This window comes from Cavia porcellus, unplaced genomic scaffold (assembly GCF_034190915.1).
Source record: "Cavia porcellus strain 051 isolate PalLab524CR breed Dunkin Hartley unplaced genomic scaffold, mCavPor4.1 scaffold_5, whole genome shotgun sequence".
Classification (NCBI taxonomy): Eukaryota; Metazoa; Chordata; class Mammalia; order Rodentia; family Caviidae; genus Cavia; species Cavia porcellus.
Genome location: NW_026947488.1, coordinates 71,330,647 through 71,336,013, shown reverse-complemented (window position 1 = coordinate 71,336,013; position 5,367 = coordinate 71,330,647).

Genomic DNA, 5,367 nt, shown 5'->3' with positions numbered 1-5,367 from the left:
CTTTTCCTTGAAATCTTTGAGCATAACTTTGTGTACTGTAGCATCAAATATATCAAGACAGTGTAAAACCATTCAAGAGAATGACAGTATTACAGGGTATTTAGAATCAACTAACAGAAAATGAACAATGGTTTCTGTATAATCTCCCTGACTATAAAACTTTTGTTTATATTCTCACATATAATAAAATCCAATAAGACACAACATTTTAAGGCTGATGGAGACAGAAGAGCAAAAGCTTGATGGGGCTTCAAAACAAGATGATATTAAATCAGCACTAGCTATTATGATGTCTTGTTTTTTCCAAAACAGCTGTTCCTACCATCCAACCTTCTCTGCCTCATTTCTGTTGAGCTCTTTTTCTGTCATTAGTTGTCAGTTTGTGTTCTTCTTTCACTTTCTGCTCCATTCATTGTGGCCTCTCTGCCACTGTTTCTGGAGTCTTGGTATTTTTCATTTTTAGAATATCCTGTAGTATTCTCTGTAGAGTTGAATTGGTTGCAAATTCCCCTAGTTCCTCTTTATCCTGGAAGCACCTTGTTTTTCCATCAATTTCTAGGGACAGTTGTGCAGGATATATCAATCTTGGCTGGAGGTTATTATCTTTCAAAGCTTGAATTATTTCGCCCCCACGCTCTTCATGATTTGATGGTTTGTGCCGAGAAGTCTGCTGTAATTCTGATGGGTGTTCTCTTGTAAGTGATCTGTTTCTTGTCTCTGATGGCTTTTAATATTCTGTTCATATATTGGATTTCTGGAATTTTGATTATTATATGCCTGGGTGTAGCTCTGTTTGGGTTGTAGGTGGCTGGGATCCTGTATGCCTCATATATCTGAGTACCTTTACCTTTTGCTAAATTAGGGAAATTCTCCTGGATTATTTCTGTGAATAGCTTTGTAGTTCATATGTTTGTGGCCCTACTTCTTGTTTTACATTCTTAAGTCTTAAGTTATAGATCCTCTTATGATCTTCTAGCCTTTGTATTATTGCTGTTTGTTTTGTTGTTATTTTTAAGAAATTTTTCATTTCATGCTCCCACATTACAAATCTGTCCTCCAGTTCTGATAATCTCTCCTTAGTTTCTTTCAAACTGTTATACCAGCTTTCAATAGAGTTTTTAGTTTCCTGGTAATCTCTTTGAACCTGTTTCACATATTCTATGTTTTCTCTATTTTCTCCATCAAACAATTCTCCCCTTTTTGTCTGTTCTTCCATCTGTTTTTTCTTGGGTGGTGCTTAGCATTTCTTTAACTATTCTACTTATATCTAGCCTTACTTCATTAAATACTTCACTTTTGAACTCGTCTATGAAGCTCTGGAGATATCACTTTATATCTATTGGTGCCATGTCTGATATTTCATGCTTTTTGTCCTCATTCTCCTTGCATTTACCTTTCCTGGATCAGTGTTCTCAGGATTGGGGACCAAGGACCCTTTCTTGTTGCCTCCTCTTCTCCTATTTTTTGTTCCTTCCATACAGACCTATACAGGAAACCCTGTTTCTTTCTTTGTGTGTTACACTTTGTTTGAATCCTCCAGCTAGGCATTCCCACCCACTGCAGTGTACTAGGGAGACACAGACCTGGGCAGCCTCTGCTGGGTTTGCCCCTCCAGGTCAACCTATTGAAGGCTTCACTGCTAGGGTGCACTACCAGGAACTGGGACCTGGTTTGGGCTAGCCTACTGGGTCTTAGTCTGAAGCTTCATCCAGGTCAGGCGCTCCCCACCAATCCCATTTGAGAGGGGAATATGTGACTAAAGTCACTGCAGAGCCCTGTTCCAGCTAGTCTGCCCATTTCCAGAATGTCCTCTGTTGGAGCCTCCTTATTTATGGAGGGGTCCCCATTCCTCTCACTCACCACAAGTCAATGCAGGGCTCCCCACCAGTCCCACTCTCAACTCCATTTGCTGATTCCCACTCTAATAACTTTCGCGTTTCTATCTCTGCTGTGCCTATTCAGGTGCAGCAGCAGTGGCGGGAAATTCAAATCGCGGTTTCCAGAGGCACAGGTTCCAGCTTCAGCACTGAGATTTTATCTGTTCCCATCATAGCATCGGGATTGCATTTCCAGATGGTTTCTCTCAGCTTATTTGTTCCTGGGTTGGGAGTGTATATCTCCACTTGCTTAGGACTCCTCACACCACACCATTCCTGGCTTCTATGCTGGCTATCTCAGAAAGCCTTCATAGCTGCTGTTATCTATCTGCCATGTTCTCCTGGAAGTCCAATTTACTTATTCTTTATGGCCAAGTAATACTCTATTTTATACCTACACTATATTTTCTTCATCCATTCATCTCTTGATAATCAACTAGGCTAATTCTACAACTTAACTCTTATGAACAATGCTGCAAAAAACATGGGCATATAGGTATCTCTTTTGTATGATAACTTTACTTCCTTCAAATACATACCAAGAACATGAGGTCACTGGCTTATATGGTAGTTCTATTTTTAATTTTTTTTTTTTTTTTGTTGAATGCCTATATTGTGTTAGTGGATATACTAATTTACTTTCCCTCCATCAGTGTATGATAGTACTTTTTCTTCTCATCTATGCTAGCATTTGTTATTATTTGCTTTTATTTGTTTTAATAATGGGCATTCTGATCACTTTAAGCTTGAATTTGACCATGCATCACATGCTACATTAGTTATTGCAATTTACAGGCATTTAGATTTCAGCTGGGGTCTAGAGCATGGGTTGTTCTGGTTCCCTGGCCTCCAGAGTTGGATCAAAACCAAGTTTGGAGGTCCTCCTGTTCACAGGAAACAAATTATGGGCCTGTCCAGCCTCCATAATTGGAGTAGATAGTTTGTGTGCCTGTCAACATTAAGAGTATGAAGAAATGAATAAAATAGGAGGAAAAATGAATTTATTCATAATTTGGCCAAATTCACAGAGCAGCTGGTCGACACAAGCAAAACTTCAACTAACAGAAGGGATAAAACAAAACTGGAAAAATGCATATATTGTTTCAGCAGGCTGTGAGCCCACTAACAGGGCCAGAGAATTGTTGACCCAGAAAATGTTTTGCATTCTTGAAATTTTCCTAACACCAGTGCTGATAGGGGTGACAGTTTTTATTTTCACTATGAAGAAGCTGAAGGAATAGCTTAATTTAAAAATCCTATTTTTAAAGCTCTCTTTCAATGTTTCTGTTTCAAAATGATTTTGTGAAGAGATAATTATCACTAGGTATAAAACAAAAAGCAAGAAAATTTTTAATTTTTAAATTTCCATTTCAACTACCTGTATCAATGAGGGCTTCTGATTTGCTGCCAGCCTTTACCTATGTGGTATTTCAGGGTGGAGAGACTGCTCTGCTTTTTCACAGTCTCTTTATCCCCTGCATTCAGCCAATGGGAGAGAAATAGAACCATGAAGTCCCATTTTTTTAATGCCCTGAGTTTAGAAATAACAAATCTGTTTTCCTTAAATTACATTGGCAGTAGGTCAGTCAGATGGCCACACCTAGATGCATGGAAATGAACTTTGGCTAGAGAGTGAGGTTCTCAGCAATAATTTTACTCCCTAGACAAAGAACGGAAATAGGACAAGTAGCGTCATGGGACAGGGGAGATACATTCTCAAGCCTTAACCAATGATTTACTACTCCCTCAAGATAGATGTCTTTTTCTCTGCTCTTTCTTGCTAAAACTTTATTTAATGTGCCCAAACTTACTCCTTTGCTTTATTGCCAGATCAACATGCACTATAGCAGCACAGTAGAGGTATGTCAAAATGTCACCAAAGGTGAGAATGACCAGTAATCCACTTCCTACATGGTGGAAATTTACTAAAGTATAAAGTTTTACTCCTGACCTTGTGGAGAGTTATCAACTTTGCCTACTTTAAAGAAGCCATAAATGAATTTTTGTTGTTGTTAAGAAGCCAATTTGAGGGGCTGGGGATTTAGCTCAGCGGCATAGGCGCCTGCCTTGCAAGCAGGCAGTCGTGAGTTCGATCCCCGGTACCAGTAAAAAGAAAAAAAAGAAAAAAGAAAGAAAAAGTAATGACTGAATTATTTTTGGATTAATACTGGTACCGATAAAAATGAAAAAAGACCAAAAAAATAAATAAATAAAGAAGCCAATTTGATTCTCTACTTCAAAGTTGTGGCTCTTTTGGCTCTTCAAGACATCCATGAACAGATTTCCTTTTCTTATTTTCTCTTATGTTCAAACTCTATCCACAAATCTGTCTCTTATTGATGTCTCCAGAAACTCTTTTTCTATCACAAAAGTCAACAAATCTATTTTTGTAGAGGTTGACAGGCAAGTTGGGTTACTCATATCCTCTTTCTTCTTTGAAGATGTTCTTGGATCCTGTCTAGTGAAGTGAAAATTTTGTAATTTCCGTCTGAATTGAGTAAAAGAAAAAATCTGAGTTGATTAGTGGAAAGAATCCATGCTATGGACAATTACTGCAAGATCAGGAGTTTTTGTCAAATCCATACATTGCTGTCTTTCACATTCAATGAAGTCAAATCCATTCATATTGAGATATACCTGTACAACCCTACCTCCCAATAAGTGCATTGCTGTCTACTGTTAAAATAGATATGTCTAGATTTGCCCCCTAAATTTATCTGAGCAATCTTTTACTAGAAAAAGCTATGACTAAGGGGAAAAGGAAGATGGCAGCTTGATAGGTAGCTAGGTAGAGAGCCTCTCTGAGAAAAACAACTCAGATGCTAGAATTTAACAACACGGAAACACCAGATGAGAGGAGAGGGATTCTCAGGACCCAAGAATAAACTGAGGAAAAATGAAAAGAAAGAAAGGAAAAACCTGGATGAAAGGCTGGAACCAGATGTGCTCACTGGGACCTGTCCCACACTGTGCTGGGCATGCTGTGGAGTTAGACGATTTACAGTTGCACTGAAGCCATGGCCTCCAAAATCAGGAGTTGGTGAGTCCAGAGCCTTTGGTGGGAGGATGCAGCACAGAGTAGAGTGGAGCCAAGATGGAGAGCTGCATTAACTCATGGCGAGTGCTAGAAAGTGTGTCCCGCTATGGGTGCAGCTGGCTGTAAACATATTGGAGTTGGGCAGAATAGGCCTAAACCTCAGTGGCATTAGTCAGCTGCTCCTGGCCCAAAGAGGACTGGTGGGACCTGTTTGGGCTGAGTCATGCCCATGGTCAGGACCCAATAGCCAGAGACGAAACTGTCCCGAACCTGTGATATCCACACAGCACAGACTAAGGTGCTGAAGGCACTTGCTCGTTGACTGGCTCAGAGAATTGGGGCTAGCCTGCATTGTCCCTGTGTGCACCTCAGATAACAGCAAACTGGAGAGGGCAGCAAGCCACCAGCCAGCATGCTTTAGAAAAACCATAAGCAATATGGAAAGGGCCTGAG